At 28.6% G+C, this 23,851-nt stretch overlaps 1 protein-coding gene across 3 annotated transcripts in view; it reads left to right on the plus strand.

Moving 5' to 3' along the window:
• The window catches only part of LOC129960003 (synapsin-like), a 415,673-nt gene that overhangs the window by 102,774 nt on the left and 289,048 nt on the right, over positions 1–23,851 (plus strand). For 2 of the 3 annotated variants that reach the window (XM_056072983.1, XM_056072982.1), the window contains exon 2: positions 6,566–6,681. The gene's annotated coding sequence lies outside the window, so the exon portion shown is untranslated. Of the gene's footprint in view, positions 1–803; positions 835–6,565; positions 6,682–23,851 lie in introns of those variants that run through there. The other variant, XM_056072984.1, reaches the window with a different exon arrangement.

Genomic DNA, 23,851 nt, shown 5'->3' on the forward strand with positions numbered 1-23,851 from the left:
TACGTGGGAGGTAAAGAATTAGAGGTTTGTAGGAAATAACTTTATTTTGAACTGTTGTTACATGATGAGGATTACATCTGAATAAGCATAAGCTACAAATCCAATTATTGAGTATTGGTATTGGGATTCCACTGACTATAATAAATTCCACATCCTCATTTCGCGGAGTTATTCTTTCATTTTCCATTTTATGTTGCAAATGCAACCCTATTAAATGAAACCGAGAACTCGTTTGCATAAATGAATGTTTTAAGAAAGTTAATACACAATATGCTATGTTTCATAATTTGATAAATATAACATTTTTATTTTTTAATCAATTTTTTGCGGAAACTTTATAAAACACAATTCTAATTTAATCTTCTGTGACGAGACTTTTTAAATGTTAAAAACCCAGACACAAGCATAAAATAAATAAAACAACTTAGTAACCATTAAGCGATAACTTAACAAAAAGCAACTATGGTGTTTGGTATGTATCATTAATAATTTTAGAAATAAAGTTGTGCAACTAAAAACAGCTATCCTTTTTAAAAATAAGCAACAAAGTGCTTTGATAAAATTTTACAATGGACAATTAATTCAGCACAAGTTTTATTCGTAATTAAAGATTAATGGATCCCAGCTCGTTTTTAAAAGCAACTGCATTATTAAATTAGAGCTTTACTCACCCATCTCTATCTAATTCTATTAATCAGACCTCTTTTTATGAAACATGCACATGCATTCTTTTCTTCTTTCGTTTCATTCTTGATAAAAAAATGTTTTCCTTTCAGTTTCAAAAGCTTTCTTCTATTCCTCGCAAATGGTAGCGAAAGGATTACAAAAGGAACTGTAAGTCGGGATACTTTCCTAAGACACTCTCTTCCCCGCTGTTCCATGTTCCTCCTCCCCCACCCATCCTCGAGCTTACTAATAAGTGCTTTTTACTCTTCTAATTCAATGTTCTTTTCTCATTGAGTTACTTTTTATTTTTATATTCTTTAATCCTTTAGAAATGTCTGTTAACTTTTCTAATTCAGACATCTTTTTTTTTCCGAATTATATTTTTCAAATTATCGGAAGTGGCTAACATCATTTCCTTTCAACTGAAGATTTTCTTTTTTTCTTCCTTCATGTCTGAAATTTAAGTTGATTGAATACCTTTATTGAAATTCCGTTTCTAGAAATTTTTTCAAGTTTTTTTGTTTACTTTTAAAAATGTTATTCCACTAGATTATCCACATTGTTTTAGGCTTCGTATAAAGTTAATAAATAAAAATTGAACCAGGTAAGACAATTTTTGATTAAGCGATGACCTGAAAGATTAATTATAACAGATTGTTACATTTAACTTTTCAAAATACACTGCAATTCAAGTGGAAATCATCTATTTTACCATTTTTACCTCAAGAAAAAAACCTTCTCCTTCTTTTATGTGTTCCACTTTGTTCATTGAGTAAATACATTCAATATAATTTCTTAATCTTTCCGAAGAAATTTTAATGAGTTATTAATTGGATTAACTCGCATTATTACTTAATAATTGAGATAGCGATTTCTTTCCCACTGGTTCTGTAAAAATGTGGAAGGAAGCACTTCTTCTATATTAAACGAACTAAATATACAAGTCTGCGCAAACAGTCAATCGAGATGGGCTTCTAATCTCATTTGAATTAGTACATGACTATGAATCAAGGACTTACGATGAAAATAATTGTGGCATATCTCATTGGCCAAATTCAAATCTATTTAGCGACTGAGGCAATCATTTCCAGTTTTATACATGGTAGTAGACTGCCTGCCTGGTTGTCTTTCAAGGGAAACTTGTCCACGTTTGTGCTTCACATGGAGGAAACCAGGGAAACTTACTGCAGCCAGACAAATCAATTCATTCCTAAAACAACAATCGTTTTACTAGTTTTTGAATAGTGCTTAAAAAAGCAAGGCCAGATGATAGAATTCACAACTTTTTTCCTTTGATTCATGGTCTTCGGTAATGCCATAGTTTAAGCCATAGGAAACTGCTGTGCGTACCAGTCAATCATTTATTTACGGCGTTAAAAATGAATCACACCCAAGATAAATAGGTACGATAAATACAAACGAATAGGTAATTTGTATATGCCCCATGCTCACAAATACACTCAAACTATAAATAGACTAATTCGAATCCTCGTTGTCTTCCTCTCTATCTATCCATCCATCCATTCTTTCTTTTTCACTCATATAAATCGGAAGCCATAGATATTTCAGAAGATTTTCCTTGACATTATACTTTTTGAAATTCACATATATAAGTTGCATAGATAGATTTGGGAATTCATCTTGTTGAATAAATAAAAAAAAACGAATTAAAAGTATTTCCTTTTTAATTAGAATTCAATTTGAAATCCAGTTTGGTATGTTTCCATGAGAAAATATCAAACATTTTATTTTCCCATTTATTTCTGTAGTTACTTTTTTTTTATCTGAATAGGTTTTTAAATTTTGAGACTTGTTACTTGAGCACAACTTGTTAACCTTCTTGTAAACGAAGTCTACAAAGAGTATTATTAACATCCAAAATTTCGACATCGTTATTTTAATAAGTCTCTGCGTTTTAGATTTCCCTGAATTCGAAAGCGGGTTTTCAATCGCTTAAATTACATATAGATAATGAATTAAATTTTAATTGTTCCTTGTTTAAGTCAATTCATATGGCGTCAAAATCAACCAAAGCTGTATGATAAATAATAACGATGCAAATTATTTTAGTCTAACGGCATGTTTCCTTGTGTTATTCGTACAATATGTATAGTGGATTTTAAAATTTAATCATGTAATGCACACCAGGAAAAAAGTGTTTTAAAGCGAAAATACATTTAAAAATAAGAAATCAGCTGTCTGGTCTTGTTTCAAATAATTAAAAAACAACAAAGTTACAGTCGATTTTCTTTATTGATTTATGATAACACTTTTAAAATAAAAATCAAAACATAAAAGAGAACTGCCTTTACATTTTTCCAGAGTAAAATGTTTTTACTCTGATTAGTGTGAGGAGTTTTTCTGGCGTTTGTCTTTTATTCTTTTGCTGTTTTTCCCAACATATTCTTAGCAACTTCCTATCAAATTGAACGTTTTTATTTCTCTAGTTTCTTTTAACGCTGCGACTGAACTTCCCGCGGCCATTTCAAGAGATAAAACAAACTACAGTCTTTCAAAAAGTGGAAAGTCTGCAATGAAGAAACTGTACTTCAAGAAGATTTTATATTTCTGATTTAATTAACTAGCATTTCCATTTTCTTTTATATTTGAACTTTTGCATTTAGAACATGGAAAATAGTTTTCGAGTAAGATAGGTTCTTTCCTTTTTTGTAAAAAAAGTATTTCTTCGGTTATTTTGCTCAGTTTTGAATCTTGTGAGGTTATTGAATGTTTTTTATGCATAGTATGTTAGAAGCGAAAAATAATTTTAATAAAAAATAATTCGTTTTTAAATAAAAAGTAATTAATAAAGTAATGATATAACTATATAGGTTCATTATTTGCCTTTTTTTGTTGTTATATATTGATTGAACGAAATAGAAATAAATTTAATTTTATTCAAGCATTATTTTATTTATGTTTCCAGAATTGCTTTTATAAAAGATATGAAACTTTGTTTTGTTTCTTTAATGATTCTAGAAAATTACCTCTACCTAGCACATTTCTTTTATTTTTCAGCCACAGCTGTGTAAATCATGTGATTGCAAGAATGCTGAACAAAATTTTTTAAAAATAAAAAGTTTTCCTTCAAAAAAAAAATCAATTTCAAGGAAGTTAATTGAAACGACTCTTTTGTTGTCACCCCCCCCCCTCCCCACGCTCACGTGTCAAGCCAGCAACAGGCCATTTTACACGCGGCGTAGAAATTAACGTGCGCAAGACGCACGTTTGCGAGGGATAGCTGGCGGAATCGGGTTTCAGAACCTTACCAATACAGAAACCTTACCACTAGGTCTTCGCTGCCTCTGGTATTTAATTATTCACGATTTAAGGGATAGAAATAGGTATCGCTGGTGGGAGAATATGGTCGACATTTATGTCTATAGTATTAAAAGATTTTCTATAAATATTTGATTAATACATATTTTTTTCACTAAAAACAATTTTTTTCTTTTATGATGATGCTTTTTTCTTTTTATATGTTGTTGTTGTAAATTTAAGAATAGTCTATGATAATATTTTTAGTTAAAAAAAGTTCATGCTTGCTCCTTCACTTTATTGAATTTATTTAATTACATTTGAATTCTCTGCGAAGACTATTTCTTACTAGGAATCTTTGAAGATGGCGATTTTAAAATTAATGGAATTTCTGCTGATTTCTTGAGAAAATGTACCGTTAATACAGACAACCTTCTCAGATTTTTTTTTATTTATTTATTTCAACTGATTTGTAAACTAGAAATTGTATAAAAAATTTCAAACCATCATACACCATAAGCCTCTATAACTTGTTTTATATTCTATAGAAGTATGACAGAGGCAAAAATACCCAGGAAATTAAAATACCTGGAAGGGCATTTTTGCCAACCGTGTTAAAGCCAATCGAAATCCTCCCCAAAAAATAACAAAATAAGATTACTTTACATACTAGTATTAAGCCTTTATTGTAAAGAAATATATACAAAATTATTCAAAATATATAAATTGAGATGATTAAAATTCACAAACCTCAAAGTTTAAAAAATGTTTAAAATCGCATTAGAAGAAGTAAATTTCCTACGACCTTCATTCTAACGAGGGTCATTTATATGCACGATATTTCATACATTCAGCCAAGTTTCATGATACAAGTTTAGAAATATAAGGATTTCTTTTGCCATTCGTACGAAGATATGCTATTTCAAACTCTTGCCTGAATACAGTTGTGCAAGTTCATCAACAAAACGCTTGTTACTTTTTCCCTAAAACGCTTTACCGAAACAAACACTCCAAACTTTGATAGTACGGTCCTTCAAAATTAATCTTCCGGGTTATGTTGACCTGCAACATTTCATCATGCTCGTCAGATGTGTCATTGAAATTGGTGAATCTTCCTTCTTAAAGAATCTAAAATTAATCTTTCAAGTGAGCCATAGATAAAGACCGCCAAAAGGCATTCCCCAGTTTGCACAAGTAAGGACTTGCTCTAGGATCTTATTCTTCCTCAACATTGCTCAATAATGTCTAACATCTTGGTTTTTTCGAATGGAGACATTCGACTTTTATTTTAAATGATTCTTCGGGGAATATTATAACTTTCAAGTGCTTTTCCACTGATTATTTTCTTATTAGCCACAGTTAGAGACAGCAAATTGCATCATAATATCATTATGTTTTTCATACCTGCGGTTTTCCAACTCAGTCGTAATGCTTCTATGCATCTGAAGTACAGAAAACTCATTATTTGATAAAGTGCGCAAGAAAAAATTCTAAATTGGCAAAGTTTTCCCATTTTTACCGAGCTTATCACAAAATAGAAATATAACATACATTTTAAATCTAAATATGATTTTGAAATGGAATTATAAGTCGATTTAATCTGTTAACGGGGTATGACGAAATATTTGAATGCAAAACGAATTGAATATGAATTAATTGTCCGGTTAACAGGTTAAAAAAGTAGTTTTTGCATACGTTTGAATAAATAAGCTGTTCTAATCAATGAAGTGACTATCAAAAATACTTGTTCAATAAGTTGAAAACAGAAGTGCAGATTAAAATTTGTAAGCAGCTTATAAAGGTTAAAACGTGCAAAAAGGTTTTCGTTAAATGTTTATTTTTTGTGCAATGAAAACATTGTCACCTTTATTGCTTAGTTCAGAAAGTTAGAAAGAAATCAAACATCATTTTCTTCAGACACTGACAAAGTTGCCCTACGTGACAAAGTTGTCCCAGTTTATGGTTTTAAAAGCAACAAATTCAGTTACTTTGATAAAATAAACAAGTTTGATCTAAACTCTTTGTGCCTATTTTTTGATATAGTGCATCGATGTTAAGTGGACCTTTCCATTAAACTCATTTTCGCTTATTTCCTAATAATAACGTTCACTGACAGTGAATTTACACAATAAACGCATTCATAATTAAATTCAGTACAACGACTGATATTTTGAATTAATTAAAAGATAAATGAAACATTCTGCTTATTTCTCTAACAGAACACTACTAAAAGATCAGTCAGTAGCTACAATCGATTTGCCTTCAGTTTTATGACAATCTGATTTTACTAACCTATAAAAATGGAGCATTTAATAAATGAATTTCCCAAAATTTCCTTTAAAGAAAATTTTTAATGATTAAATCTAGTTAGTTTAATTCATTTACTTCCCTATATTTAAGCTCATAATATGGGTAGTCAGGTCTATTTTAGCGTTCATAAGTGGATGTTAATGGGACGTTAGTATAAATTTATCTCAACTAAATTTAATCTCATAATAAATGCAGCTCGTTGTCGTTAATTTATGAAGGAATATACATGATGTTCTGTTCAATGTGTCAGTGTTTCTACATCAATAAAAATGTTCATTTTAAAATTTGTATTAAATATAGGGTTTATAAATTTTTAATGTTTATTTTTCAGATCTGTGATAGATAATGTTTAGTTGACCAGAGCTTATAGGAATAGAAAACCTCATTTTCCCCTGAAATTTCAAGTGAATGTGGTTTTACTTCCGCAACTTTAAATAAAGTCTGCAGGTAAGAAATTCTTATTAAATCTTTAATACAAAAATATGTTTGTTTTACTTCTAGCTTAGTCTTTGATAAACAGTCGTCTGTTTTTTATTTCGTAAAATATACTCAAAGAATTTATTTCGCAAGATAAATAAAGGACATTCCAGCAAATTTCCAAAGCGTAGAAAACAAGTATGCAATGCTTGAAGTTATAATTTCTTTTTTATTTCATTTTTAATATGAAAAAAACAAAACAATATGTACAGCGAAATATTTGTTTTTCATAAGTGGAAGTTAAATAAAGTAAAGATCTTTATCGATTCTTGTAATAAAATCAGTAAAATAATAGAATTAAAAATTTCCCATTAAAATCCTGAAATTTTTCTTTTCTCTGCCTGTTTCAGAGCTTAAAAAATTATTGTAATCGAATTTGAATTTCAATTTGAACTCTTTCCCCCTTCCAAATTTTCTACTTATTAGTATAAATAGATAATTATTCTTTATAAAAAAAATCCTCAATTTGTAATCGGTTCTTCCAAGAAACTAAAACAACAATTTGCCTTGCATATCGGAGATACCTGATGCGTAAGTCCTGATACATTTGCCTGATGTATAAGGAAAAAATCCATTACAATTTAGTTGTTATTTAGCATTGTAGAATTTAGGATGAGAACTTTCACTTAATAGTTTAAAAAAAAGTAACCTTTTTTTAAATAATAGAATTAACTTCAATTTTGTTCTTTTTTATAGTCTGTTGCTCGGTCAGTGTCGTGGGCAATGTTAAGCGTACCTATTATGACACTAAATTTGTAATGAGAAGATAAATGCCAGCATGGTGACACCAGTGCCACCATACTGGTGCATTATTAGAGGAGAGCAAACTCTGTACAAGGCTAACCGAAAACAGATGAAAGCATTTCTCATAGAAAAAAGAGCACCAAATGATAAGATAAATCAAGCTTATAATTTGAATAGATGGTTAGCATCAAATGCAGAGTTGTTTACGATCATGTCCTTGGCATTGCTAAATACACTTTTAAAAATAAAAATATTTTTTCAATACATTTTTCCTCAATCAAATGTATAGAAACGAGTGGTATTGATTTCCTTTTCAAAAACGGAAATGTATTTTAAAAGTTAAATAGTAATATATTGCTGTGAATTCAAATTACCATTTGTGGTATTCGAATTTTCTAATTTTCTTTCATTGAAAGAATTTTTTAAAAACATTTAACAGAGTGTAAACAAGAACACCTATATTCAGAAAAAAACCCCTAGGAATGGAATATTGACAATCTTTTTTCTAGAAATAAGGTCCGATTGTCCTATTCCTTTTCTAGATAATGCTAATGTTTGCTTTTCCTCGCTGTGTGTAATCAGCCAAACTCTGTAGACAAATCGCACCTGCTTCTTTGGCGAATTGTCTATGGAGACTCAGAAATCTTCAGACAATAGAGCTTTTGGGGAAATAAATTCAGCTAAATTTCTTTGAACTTTTTTTCTGTCTTATTCTAAATCCCGTTTTTCATGTGCATTTACATCTTTTCTTTGCGAATTTCCCAAGCGAAAAGGAAATAAAAATCCTGTGCTATTCTTTGTATTTGGAAAAAGTCCAGATATCTCGTTCTTGATATATTTTGAGCTGCCCAGTTCTGCTATTTTCATCACTTTAGTTTTTGTGTTTTTAAATTTGATTTCAGAAACTTCAATAATTTATTATTAAAATATTAACTATTGAACTTGACATTATTACTATTAATATTAAAATTTTTGAAACCGTTTTCATTGGACGCAAGAAAGTTTCAACATAAATCTTCGAATAAAAAAGTGACAGATTCCTAATTTGTTAATTTTAATTAAAGATGAAATGCAGAAATAATTATTCATAATTTCTCTTTTGTATTGATTTATGCAACTGTTGTTAAATTAAAATCGTACAATATAAAGTAAAATGGAAACCTATTTTTTAATAAGCGAATATATTTCATCACTTTCAAATCAGACATAATTTCAAAGAAAAATTAACTCTAATTTTTCATTAAAAAATCAAATTATATATTTTAATTAGTAACTATATTTTTCATGAAATTAAAGCTATGGCAAATTAAAGATCACCAAATTTAAACTTCGAAACAATTAATTCATTTGGTATTTAATTTTTAATATTTCAATTATTTCCAGAATCAGGAGATTTACATTTAAAATAAAACTTTGTTTAATAAACTTGCAAATGCTTTTTCAGTTGTATTTGAAAGGGCAAATTCCCAGATGGATATTGTGTTCTCAATTGTATGAATAAAATAAACTTTAAAAAAAGCACATTTCTTTTCTGAAACATTTCTTTCCTGAAACATTTCTTTCCGTTTACATTACAAATCTTTACATATTTTTCAAAACAATTTTTCAAGATATGTTTATCTTTGTATGATTAATATTTATTTTGCTGATTGGAAAAACAGTTGTAGCACAGAAAGCATTCGAAGGGGGTAAAAAAAAAAAGGAAATGCACCTTTGCAAAGTTTTAATGCTGTGAAATGCTTTTTTTCCATCTCCTTTCTCTTTTGTTAACATTAGATATGGATAATGTTGTAACTTATTGTATTTTTATTTTTATTCGTACGGGCCGCAGCTTTAATTCAAAGTAAACATTACTGGTGCTTTTTTTTTCCTGTTTCGATATTTGACGTTCGTAAAATCTCCCCTTTTCGGAATATATTTTCATTTTCTTACTTCTAAAAAAAGCAAGAAGAAACGTTTCAAACGTTAATGGATCGTGTTCCATTTAAAAATTAAGTGTTTTTTTTTTCCTTAATTTTTAAAAGCATTGCATTGAAAAAAAATGTTTTAAAGGACAAGAGCAAATTAAAAATGATGAAAACACACACACACACACATTTCCTATCCATATTTAGAATTAGATAATATTATTTTAGAATCGTTTAATAAATTATGAAGTAAAATAAAAGTTTATAATGGCTTTTTTAAAAGCACTTTTATAAAAAAATTTTATTTGATCTGATGAATTCTATTGAACTTGTTTTTTTAATTACATAAATTCAAATAATCTACCAAGATTCAATAAAAATTTAACACATTACAATAAAATACGTAAAAGTTAATTAACATATTGTATCAATAACAGAACTTAGTAACAATTAGAATTTAAAAACAGTTCCATTTTATTTTTGATGAATTTTAGAATCTTACGTTGCGTTATGCGTTTCTTTTTTTCTCTCATGCATCAAAATTTACAAGAGTTATTTTTAACTTTCAGCAGATGGCAAAAAAAAGTTTTATTGCTATCGTATCATAAGTATTTCAAAAATTCTATGATATCAAAATACAACCAAATAAATAGTAAAGATGTTTCTTCTAAATATATTTCCCTCCAGTGTTGCAAGTTTCACATTAGACTTGCTGACATAATGGCGCTTTCTGAGATCAAAATATGTTCGTATTTTATATTAATAAAACATTAGCTGATTAACTGTCATGAAATCTTTCTCACGTTTCAATATTTGTATTCAAAATCTTAAGTTTTAAAGATTTAGTCATATCACTGACTCTCCGAACCGCCCGAAGGCACACGGATAAAAAAAACCGCTGCAACAGTAAAACTGGCGGGAACTGTGGATGAGACCTCAGGGCCATCACCGGCCACGGTACAACCCTTCCCGAAGGAAGTACATCCCGTCATCAATGGGAGATTCCCCACTTTTTTGTGTACCCTCCAGGGTGGCGAGATCCAACCACCATACCGGAAGCCTTTCATCCTCATTTCGATGTGCCTCCCTGAGGGTTAAGTTCTTAAGATATAGCAAAAGCTACTGTATTACATATAAAACCGGCTATAAATGAATCTAAGGCAATATCAGTTAATGTTGAAGACAAAAATAATGTTACCAATTCTTTTTCTTTATGTAAAGTGTTCTTAAAAAATAGACGATAAATGCTCGAAGGAAATATTACAAAAAGTGAAGTACTGAATAATTTAAATACAGAATTATAATTTATAGGAATTTTTATGCAAGAAAAGCTTCTAATTTCGACATAATTATTTAAGAAAATTTATCAAGTGATTGAAAGGATAATGGTAAATTAAAGTATTAGAAAATGTCAGCATGCCCATCTTGCTGCCGAATGAAAGAGATGGAATCCATGACCTGGAAGAAAGTTTTACTCCTGAAAAACTAGCTACCGTCCAGCGACGGCTGTACAGTACTATGGTAGATGTCTCACTGCCAAAATTCAAGCTTCAGTTTGAGAAAGAACTATGTATATGTTAAAAGTAAATTTCTTCAACAGAAGAATTATTAAAAAAATGAAGAAATTAATTTTTTTTCAGTTGCATCAAAGGTATCAAGTAATTAAAAAATAACGTTAAATCGTCCAATTGATTTAATAAGCTGAAATTGAATATTTTGTCATTTCAATCAACTAACCTTCTAACAAATTGCTTTGGGGATGCTTTCGATTTCCCAAATAAATATGTTTAAAGTCATAGAGTATAGCTCAGTATGACTCAATGAATTTCACAGTCTTCTGAATTTTAAACGCATCGTTTCGATTAGTCAGAACTCTGCAAAAATGTATGTAAAACTCAATACACATTGTAGAATTATTTGATAGAAATTGCAGTTGCTTTAACATTTCCTTCTCATAAACATTTTGCTGAAAAAGAAACTTACGAAAGTAATATCAAAATCGTGTATTTTCTCAGGGACACACAAATGTCCGATATAAGTGCATGTGAAATCTCACAACCACTTCACCTAGCGTTCAAGTAACGAGTATAAAATCGATTACAAGGTTTCATATTGACGGATATGAAAAATTTGAATTAAAGTGTTTAAAAAGTAAGCACTTATTGATGCTCGAGGAAAAAATTTATTTTATTTGTTGTATTTTCATAAAAAATTTTTTCTGAATTTTCTAGCTATTTCAGTTGCTAAAGATTGGAACAGAAGTGCATACTATTAAAGTTCCTGGAGATAAATTAACCCTTTCTAGGGCCGTGGGAAGTATGCTTCCCACCAAATTTATCAATCGTTGTATGAAATTATGTAGGTTGGCATACGTTCTGACAATTTTTTTTAGTAAGTCAGAAACTTAGATGCTTCAATTCTTTATCTCAGACAAAATGATGTGTCTTGATTTGTTACTTAATTATTAATTAACCAAATTAATTAATTAATCAAATTAAATTTATCTAATAAGCTAAATGAATCCCTTTTTTTGTTCCAATTTCAAGCCTAAAAATATTTTAACATAATATGACTAGAAAAAAATGGCCCTTTAAAAGGTTAAGACAACCGCACCTTTACTTGCACAATAAATTGTAACTAAATGTGGGTCTTACCTCGGTTTCATGCATCTCAGTTAATGAGATATTATTAATAGTTTAATTATTTAATTAGAGAGAGATAGAGATTAATAGTTTAATTATTTTAAATTATTATATTTACTCTTCTTCTACTACCTTTTGTTTTTTTATATTAACACTCATTTTGCATAAAAATGCCACTCTTAATTCAAAAAAATCTCATTAGTTTTCACCTACTACTTGCAGTTTTTTTTAATTTAAAGTGTTTGTAATTAATAATGTAAACAAAATTTTATTCTACATACTCAAACACGCTTATTATATACATAGATAGATCCCTTTAAAATAAATAAATCACACACGTGTGCTTTTTTTAAAACTTTTTGCCATTAGAAATGACAAATTATCATTAGATTGTGTTAATAACTTCCAGACGCTGAGTTGATCTAAATAGTCCATCAGCAGACGTAGCGTGAAGAAGTTATAAATTACATCAACTAGTGGTGAGCTGTATATTCCATTAGAAGTCCAGAAAAATATTTCAATTCATTGTTTTGCGTGTTAAATGTAATTGCTGCGTCTTATGCCAGTTGATTGTGCGTGCATTTGTATGTGTTAAGGAATGGGTTTTACTAACATTACAAAATTCGGCAAATTTAGTCTTTGTGACTATTTATGAGATCCAAAAATCATTCATGGGATCATGAGTCAATTCAAAAAGTTTTGCTTTACATTATCTATTAGGGACATCACTAAATCTTGATTATACAAATCGAAAAACTAAACTGATAAAAAGCATTATTTTCTAATATAAACAAAATGTGGTAATTTTAGGCTTACAATATTCTAATGTTTAGTTGAAGACCATAAACTCAAAATGTGGTAATTTTAGGCTTACAATATTCTAATGTTTAGTTGAAGACCATAAACTCAAAATGTGGTAATTTTAGGCTTACAATATTCTAATGTTTAGTTTAAGACCAGAAACCAATATAACCTTCACCAATATATAAAAAAAGTGTTTCCGAATGAAATTGTTTTCTCTAATCAGTTGATACGATTAATATTTAATTTATTACATAGGTCAATTCTTACGCTTTGTGTGATATTCTTTTACAAAATTCGTACCTAATGAGAAATGATTTGTTATCAGCTACATAATTTCCAGCTACTAAATTTATTATTAGCAGACCATATTTCATCCTCTTTCTCATCTTGATGGTTCGACAACAACACGCAAGTCCTTTATATATCTTCTATTTCCTGAATTTACCTCTCAAATTCTTAATTATTGTCGACAGGTAATCAGCAGACCTCAGTTGCATCATATTACGAGCAGTTGACGGAATATCCGAAAAAGGCGCCAAATATTGTTCCCAAAACAACAAACTTTCCCTCTTTCGTAATTACTCTAACGTCATGGAGGATTTATTCTTCAGTCTCGGATGAAAATGAGTTCTTGGATAAGAATTCCTCCTCTTTCAATCTTGCAGTATTCTTCTTTCAACAACTTTAAGTCACACATTATCCAGCCGTAACCATGGCAGTACTCACCGCAAAAGAATCTTTAGACAGCGGCCTCATTCCCCCCACTTAATTTTGGGTTTTAAGTGAAAATGTTCTTGGCTGTTTAATAAAAAATCTTTTAGCCTGACTTAAAGTGGGAGGAAAGTGATTTGGTGTCTCGTTCGGGTCACACAATGCCAAGTCGGTTAGAGACTAAATTTGAGACACTCAGTTTAAATAAAGGAAATGTAGAAGGTTGTCTAAGATAGTGACTAAGAAGATTATTATATTACTTTTAATTGTTCTTGTTATTATATCATTTATTTCTTTTAATTTGTCACACTCATTTCTTAAAACAGCTTTAGCTTACTTTGGGAATTTAACGGAAAAATATCTTAATTATTTATAAAAATCTCTTAGACTGACTTAAAGTGGGAGGAAAGTGATTCGGTGTCTCGTTCGGGTCACACAATGCCAAGTCGGTTAGAGACTAAATTTGAGACACTCAGTTTAAATAAAGGAAATTTAGAAGGTCTTCTAAGATAGTGACTGAGAAGATTATTATATTACTTTTAATTGTTTTTATTATTATATCATTTATTTCTTTTAATTTTTCATACTGATTTCTTAAAACAGTTTAGCTTACTTTGGGAATTTAACAGAAAAATATCTTAAATATTTATAAAAATCTTTTATACAGATTTTAAATGGTATTGAGTGACTCAATGTCTCTTTTCAGCAGCACTATGTCAAACTGGTTTCAGACAAAATTTAAAATAGCTTAAATAAAAGAAAGTTGAGTAAAATAGAGTAGCTGAGAAAAATATAATTCATTTAACTTCTTATTATTATTTTATTTTTTTAATTTGAGATAAAAAAAATGCCTGATTGTTCTGAGGTCCTAATTGAAATATATTTTCATTTAAAAAATAAAATAAAGTAAATGTCCTGTTTACTTTTACTTTTAAAATTTCACTTCCTTAAGCTTACATTATGCCAACTCAAACGAAGAGTTTAACAAAACTGATTAAAAAAATTAAAAGTTTCATTAAGGCAGTTTTTTTTTCACTTTATATGCTTCCGTAAAAATCAGTGTTCAAATAACGAAAAAAACAACACAAGAAGTAAAAGATTATGACTTTGCTTTCTGCAAATATTCTTCAAATGGTTCATTTATTTGCATGATGAAATTGTATTTTACAAATGTAGGTTCGTAATTTCGCCTTTTATGTTTTAAACCTAAGCTAAAGAAATTTTCCATACTCTTTATTTTAACTAAAGTTACTTGAAAAAAATAACTAATAATAAAAAAAAAAAATCAATAACAAATAATAAAAAGAAAATTATGAAAATGAAATTTAATATATTTTTGGAACATTTTAATAAAAATACTTTAAATGTAAATAATTACTTAAATGTTTCTGCTTATTAGTATTGAAGAATATGACAGAAATATGAAAGTGCAGTAAGTAAATTTCATGACCTCTTTATTTCACGAATTGATTTGATGTGACAATTATCCTTGAAGTTATTATTCAAATTACATAAGTGACATTAAGATTAAAAGGCAAAATAGAAAGTTTGTCTATTCTATGTTAGCTGATAGAGAGCCTATGCGAGATTGTACCATGGGTGCCAAACAGAATAGCCATACCAGTTAACAAAAAGGTCTGGAGCTTGTATGATTTGAGCATGTCTCACTCTTATTTATAAACTCCCTCACTTATATCCAAGCCTTTGTATATAAGTGAGGTTGGCCCTCACTCAGGACAAAAAAAAACAGCATTAGAATATGATTAATTGCCCCTTTTTAATTCAGATACGGTATGCAATTTCAGTACAAAATGCTAAACTAATGAAGTTACCAGACTACTTATTTATTTTGTAATAAAGATAAGGGATTTAAGATTGTTACATTTAAGATTATTTTCATATTTAAGATAATTAAACAAGATAATTAACTCTATTAATTTTTCTTGATTAAACTTCAAAAATTAGATATTTTTATATCTTAAAAAGGAAAAATTCTTGGTAAGTACGGATAAACATTAAAATTATCTGTAAACTGTGTAAAGTTAAAACAAAACGCTTAGGAACAACAAATAAATATGAGTGTCTTTCTCAGGAGGCCATATACACTGAGTGTTTCTAAAAATATGGGGCAAGCATTAAAAGTAGGCCAGACAAATAAGATCAACTTATTTTTACAATAGAACATGCGGTCTCAAACGAAAAGGGCAGTCGCACTTTTTAGTGATTTAAAAGTGTGGTTATAAATGTTTTCCGTCGAAATATAATGTTCGTTATCATTTACGACAGTATCTTGAACACATGGGGAAAATTTACGAAATAATATAAAATGTTTTGTATTCCTATTGCTTCTCTATTTTCCCCTTTTGTTTATTCTCTGACTAGCATTGGTATTTTTCAGCTGCGGATACCGTTTCAGAGTCATTCATATTTTTTTTATAGTGAGGATTACATTCAATAAAAAATAAAATGCTCCCATTTTAAATCTGGGAAATTTTGTCACAGCAACCGTGACTGCGAGATTTTAAAATTGTTATTTGTTACATCATTATGAAATGCATACCTGCAGCCAGAAATTCATTTAGTTTCTTTAAATGGTATGGACACCAGGAACTCATATGCCTGTAGATTTATTTTATAACAAAAGGCAATTCTCTGACAAAAAGACTATAGCGTTTGCATTTGCTTTAGCTCCCACTATAATCGATTATTACAATGATTTCTTTATGTGCTTGACCTCCCCTTAAAGTTTATTCGCTGATTTTAGAAACATTCTGTAGACTACAGCTAGAATTAATATTCAGTGTACTGAATCTGAATAAATTTGAAAATTTATAATAATATGCACATACAATTCAAAAGTAGAATATTTGAAAATATAAAGGGATAAAGAAATTCATGAAAAGAATTTGTTCTATAATCGAATTAATCAAAAGTAATTATTATACTATTTTAATTTTTATAAATTTAGAAAATGCAACATGAAACTAAAATAAAATGAATTTTTATTTCAAAGAAATCGATATAAAACAACTTTTTTTATTTCACGAACAAGTTGAATCAATTTACTTGGTCAAAATCACAGAATAAAAGTTCTTGCAAATGTCATATAACGTATATTAAGGACGTTGACGAAAGCTGTGGAATGGTGTAAACTATTACTACCAGTTTTGTGCACGATTGATTGCAAAATGAAATTCATAAGATATATCGGAGCCAATTCTTGCTCGTGTGATAAAGTCACTGAAAAAAATCTTGTAAACTAATCTAATAGAATTGGCTCCAATATAAGTCACTGGAAAAAATCTTGTAAACTAATCTAATATTCAATTGAATTTTGAGAAAACTTTAGAAGCTCCAACAGTCCTTATTTTGAAGCTAAATACGCCATATAAATACGGAATGTCATATGTCCGGATTGCAAGATTGAATTATTCATGACCCACTGGTGTCCGAGCATCTTTTGAATAGATCCTTGCATCTTAAATGAAAAATAAGGATGAATTGAGCTTGACATGACTCCAATAAAAATCACCGAACAAAAACCGTTCGGAAGTCGTAAACTAATATAATATTCAATAAAATTCGATAAAGGGTTTGGAAGTTCCAAGAGTCCTTTTGAAACTTCAAATGTCATATAGACGCAGAATGAAAAATATCCAGATTTCAAGATTGCATTATTCACACCTCACTAGTGTCGGGACATCCTCTTCAGAAGAGATTTCTTGCATCTTCAGTTACTTTACTGAAAGTAAGCCAAAATGAAAGCAAAACGGAAGCAAAAAAATAATAATACGAGAGAGAAAGAGAGCATACTCTTCGCTTTTATTAAAAGATCTTTATAGAGATAAATGACAAATCTTCAGATTTCCACTAGATTTTTTTTCTGAAACTTACCGTTAAAAAATAGACGATGAAAAAGATTTGGATCAGTTCCAATTGAGATAAGGACGAACTTTTCAAGTTGCGAAAGATGACGAGTTTCAGCAATCATCCATCGGACTCAGGAAATCGCTGCACCTCTTAGGGTCCCAGCATGCTTTAATTATTTCCCTCGGAGCTACAAAACACGAGTGATGTATATAAGTGTTGGCAAACAACTCCCCCACCCCTCCCCTCCCCTCCCCTCAAGAACTCCGATGCTCAATCTGTTAATGGAAAAAACGGTTTCCTTCGAAGGAATTGTTCAATAAAATGATAAGTAAAAAATGAACGTTGGGTCGATAGATGCTGCTAGTAAGTGATAATTTTTCGCCGGTGTCTTCATTTTTTTTTTTTTTTTTTTTTTTTTTATTCTGCCGTCGTTCATTTGCTCGAGACAATTGATAGGAAAGGAGAAGAACGAATGGTTCCAATTGTTTCTTTTATTATACCGCGAAATTATTCCTTTTCTTCTTCTTTTTATGTTGAAGTGTGGAAGTGAGTTTGATGAGAGTTTACGACTAACTATTCATTTGTACCGGCGGTTTTTATTTCTAATGCATAAGGTTTATTTATATGCATATGTTTGATTAAAATGCGTGCAATCATTCAAATTAATAGTTTAATCCTGATGGGAAAAAATGCATTCAATTTAAAAGTGCGATTTATTGAGTACTTCGTCACTCTTATAGATTTTGAGTCAAGAAAAAATTATATTCAAAAACTAGGAAATGATTTTTTGCACAAGATAACATTTTTTAAGAAATATCTTATCAAAAAATACGCTGTTTTTACTTAGCATAATTGCTTATCATTGCTATGATAAATACATTGATTATCGAAAAAATTTAGATAATTTTGCATGTTTCTTTCATTTCTGTTGTTTTGATGAATTCACTTTCAATATCATAAATATGAATATAAATAAAAGATATACACCCATAATACAAACAAATTTACTTTTATTCCCAAATATATTAAAGAATTACTGAATATTTGCATATAACTTGGCATAATTGTGCAATAAAGAACCAAATCAAGAACAACATTTTGAGAAATAACTATTTTCGTCACGCAATACAAAAAAAAAAAAAAAAAAATCTAACCCTGCACTTTCCAAAAATTATTTTTATATTCTATTTTGTTTACTGAACAATAAAATTCAGGTGCAAAATTGTATACGATGAGATACAATTTTCGATTATGATTCCGAAATCAGTCATTTCACAATTTAAAAAACTCTGTTTCAGTTTAGATAGCATGCAAAGTTTCGTTTTCATGCAATTGCAATATCTTTAATTAGTTTTAGTATGAGACTTCATATTATCATGCAAGAGAAAGGCACAATTTCAGTAAAATGTTATAGACACATAAGCATTTACAAACAAATTACAGGTTAGGTTCAAATTTTGGATCAAATCAGTCAAAGAGAAGTAGTTTGAAATGAGCGTTCGCTTCTCTTTATGATAAGACGATATTGAAAAGAAAACGGGATGTATTATGTAATCAAGGGGAAAAAAGCTTTCATGGTTTACCAGGTATGATGAGAAAAAGTAAATCCCAGTTTTGATATCTTTGGGATAAATCAGACATCTGAAAACTTAATGTCTGTGCTAACTAAAATAATGAAGTTGTTATTTTAAAATTATCGGTTGTTTTATGTTGTCGTAGGAAATACAAGATAAAAAAAATTGCTAAAAAAGGATTTTCACAGATTTCAAAAAAGTATTGCCAAAATAAATTTCCAAAAGGAGACAAAGAGGACGTTTATTCAACATAAAAAATAAAATCATTTAGGAATGGATAGTCTCTTCGTTCTTAACATAAGCAATTTCGCTCGCGTCTTATCCATCTGCCAATATTTAAAATAAACAATTGTTTGAATCACACAAGCATAATAACTTTCAGAGCAGAGGCAAAGAAAATAGTTATTCTTATAAAAGAAACATTCCTTCACTTAATCCATCGAAAGTAATCATATTTTACAACGAAGTGTAAAAATTACTTATAAAATATGCTTACGATAATAGTTATTATTCACAAATTGGACAGGACTTGCTCTGCGTTGCTGTAAAACTTATTAAAAATGAATTTCCAAAAATAATTGCTTTATTTTTTTAGACGAAAAGTAAAGAATAGAAAATGGTTTCACATAGTAAATAAGAATTAAAAATTATCTTACACTCAGAGCTTATGTTTGTTTTGATACAAACTGCGTAACATTTCTTTTTGTCCGCTGATGATTTCTACTGATGTAAGAAAGCAACGAAACGGATTTTATAAGGAAATATTACATCAGTTTAATTAAAATTCTACGAAAGCTTCTTGGAAATTTTCAAAACATGCCTTTTTTAAACCCTATTTGCATGACTGTAAATTGAAAAATACAGTTGCATGAAATAAGCGTACTTAAAATCTCTACAATAATCACTTTTAGGTGCTTTCGCGTGATTCTGTAAATTAAAAAAAAAATGAAATTGTGTGAAATATTATTTCTTGAAAAATCTGTTTATAAATAACCTTTGAAGTAAAAAAAAAATATTATAGCTTTATCAATATAGGAATCTTACGACTTTTTTTTATTCATAATCCACTGTTTTTCTCAAGCTTTAACTCAATTTCTTGGAAATTCAAAATTATTAAGCTTATGAACAAAATATTTATTCTTTATCTTTATAAAAATAATTCTAATATTTTATAGAAAGATAGAATAGTCATAATTGCTTTCTAAAGATTTTATATTCATTATGCACTGTTTGCGTAAATCTTGATCAAATTTTAGATATAACTAGATAGATTACAACATTTTTTGATTTTTTAAGAAATCGTCATGTCATTTCGAACATGTAGTCCTTTGATATTATTCAAAACAGAAAGCAAATTAGGATTAATTGTACATTTTTCCGAAAATTCAGTAGTGTCCATTATAAATTCAAAAATTAATCAATAAACAGAAAATAATCCTTGTTGTTAGAGTAGATAAGGTATTTTAATTAACTGTCCATAATAATTAAATGGTAATTTAAGCTTTCCCTGTCTTTCTTCTGAATTTTCATAATTAGTAACTCGGAAAAAGTGTGGAACTACACGTAATTATTAGCTTGTATAATAAATTGTAGATTTAGTGACAATAATGACGAGTTACGATATAAAACAATTCAATAAATTTAGTGAAATAAGTAATAGAAAAACTAATTAACTGATTTGAATAAAATTTACATCTTACAGTTGACAGGATATCCAAGAGCGTCCCGTAGCTAATTATTTTGCTTATCCTTGCATGTTTTTAAAGAAAGGAGAAATGACTTTATAATTAGATCTACATTTTTTTTTCTACAACCAGTTCGTCTTTCAGCAAAAATGGCTTATTATAAAGTAAAACTGAATTATTTGAAATGTTTTGACATAATCTAAATTAGTTTAAGTATAAGAAGAAGTATTATAGTTCAAAGCTTTGTTTTTGATTTAAAATAAGAGACTGATAGAATAAGATATTAATGGGGAATTTGAAGCTATTAATATTTCATTAAATTTGATTTGAAGGAATTAAAAAATTGTGGAATTTAATTTCACATTATCATTAAGATTTTAGAAAAAAATATTCATAATACTTTAACAAACAAATAAAAAGTTATTTTAAGAATTCTAATTAGCTCTGTTTTATTTCTAGAGAGGAATAAATTTAATAGGAAAAATTAATTGCATTCAGAAAAAATACAAAAACAATTTGATATACGTAAAGTATTAACACTCAGATTCAAGTGAAAATTCGCCAACAACGGAAGTCTAAGTAGTTTCTTGCTCATTCTGTTGGACATGTAACTTTTTTTTAAAAAAACCTAATTAATTAAATGATATCAGAAATTTTTTGTTTTTATGAATCTCTGAGTTCTTTCCTTTCTTTATAAGTTTAATTTAGAAGCTAAAGTTCGATGCCATTAGGAATCATCTTTGAGCTAGAAACATCGAGTTGTTTACAGAGCAAGACAGTAGATGTCTTCATACTTTTAAAAGCAGACGATTATATAATTTTTTCTAAGATGTCATTCCCCTATTCCAATAATATTTACATAATCCAAAAAATATCTGTGTTTTTTTAAGAAAATATTTTAGTATATTATTTGTAACATCGATTTAAACCGTAAACATTTTGCATGGTTTGAAACTGAAGCATTTTTCCTATTTCACGATTTTTCGCTCTACGTTATACTAAATTTTTTTTCACAGTTGTATTATCCCTCAAAGTATCTCCAAAGAAAATATAACCCCTCTAAATTAAAAACATTTTCAAAATTTGATTCTTTTAATCAATACTCTCATAAACTAAAAATCAGAAAGACCTTTTATATTCAATAAAAAAATAAAATGATTTCGAGAAAAAGTATTAAAATTTTGATATTGGCAAATTTCAGAGAGAAAATTGCCTTTCAGATGTTCAGTTCTGATATTTTTCCAATGCCTATCCACACAGGGGGGGGGGACTGCATTACTACAATTTAAAATTTTTCATTCTGTAAAATTAATATAAATTCATTTTATTTTCATTAATATTTTAACCTATCAACGATCTAACGCAATTTTGCATTAAGAATTTTCATTGCTCAAGTGAAGCGCAAGGGAAAAAAAAATAATAATAACTGGCAGAAAATTAAGCTCCCTTTTTGATTTTTCACAATCAGAAGATATGCCTCTGTGGCACAGGGGAAAATAACTACTTGAACGAACTTCTTTCAGTGCCGAATCAACTCCAAGTGCTTCTTTGCAGTTACTGAGTGCAGTCTTTCCTGCCGTACTTTTAAGCTGAAGATGAAAACTGTTGAGACGGGTGATACCAATGATGTTTGTTACACCTGTGTTTCTACGTTTTTCTAAGAAGAGAAGAAAAAAATCGTAAATTTTAAAATTAAAAAATAAATATGGAAAGGAAAGATAATTAATGATAAGTATAAAGTTAATTGGAAATAGTTTTTTATTATAATTAAATGTAATTAAAATTTCTTGTAACCTAAATTATTTTTTGGTATTTTTTAATTAAAAATGTAAATGAATTTGAAAGAAAGCGTCTTCAAAATTTTTTCAGTCGTAATATGATTTGGTCATATCCTGTTTGCAATAGTAATTAGTCGTCTGAAAAAGCCTAGGCTTCGAATGAAGCACTGTTAGGTCTAAATAAAATATGGGAATGCACTTATTAACATTGATCAAGATATAAATTTTTAAAGAATATCAATAAGTGTATATCCATAAGTGTAATGTAAATACTTCCTATTTTAAAAAATGATAGAGCAACTTTAGATAGATGTAAAATGATAATGATTTTTTTTTCCATCAGAGCAATTTTTATTTCATTATCAGGGCTTGAATTTAATATTTTAACGTTTAAAAAGAATAAAATATTTTCTGATACGCATTCTGTTATTCGGAATAGTTTACATGTAGTTGCTTTGGTTTCAATAGATAAAATGGTTTTCAATAGTCAAACAAGTTTCAACGTAAAAGTCTTTTAACTGGAAATAAAACCAAAAGGATAAATTTTATTTTTAAATAATATTTGATAATTTCGAATAAACATCACTCTATTGTGCTTTTTTGTATTACTCTACTTTCTCATGTCAATTTATAAAAAAATTATTTAATTTTGCAATATAATATCATTTTATTGTTCAACTGAATCTTTATAAATATAATGAGAAACACAATACTATTTTAAATTGAATTTCCTATTATATGTCATTAAGTAGTTTTTCATATTCGATAAAGGGATTACTAGCGAAAAAATTTAACCTGCCATAGTCACGCGAAAACTTTATTGATTTCTTCAGAAGAAAAAAAGATTTGCATGATGAGAAACCATTCGTCTTGATTATATCTTATAAATAAACTTTTTACTATAAAGTGCCATTTAACAAGCGTATTGGAATCGCATTATATCATCCATTATATCAGAAACAATGATATATTATATTTCCTTTCTGTAATCTACTATAATAGTAGACATTGACTTTTTTATTATAAAACCTCTGAAGCATGTCATAGAAACTAGATTATAAAAATGAAAAATTCTAAATCTGAACAACTGTAAGGTCTTGAATACTTTTCTTTAAGTCCCTATACATTTAGCATGTTAACATGAAGCTTAATTGATCTATTGCGTGCTAAAAGCTCTATATTTAATTCATAATTAAGATCAAACTAAACTATACATTTTTAAAGCAATTTAGCTATATGATGCAAAAAGGTCATTTTGACATTCCTAGCAACGATTTGATAGTAACTCAAGTAATATTTAATGTGACAATGTTATGTTTAGATGTTTGTCATCTTCATATAAGCAAGAAAAATCAGCTAAATAGCTTACCGAAATGATCGGTTTTTAGAGTAAGACAGCGGAACTAAAAGTATAATATTTTGCAG

The sequence above is a fragment of the Argiope bruennichi genome, chromosome X2 (assembly GCF_947563725.1).
Source record: "Argiope bruennichi chromosome X2, qqArgBrue1.1, whole genome shotgun sequence".
In the NCBI taxonomy this organism is placed as follows: Eukaryota; Metazoa; Arthropoda; class Arachnida; order Araneae; family Araneidae; genus Argiope; species Argiope bruennichi.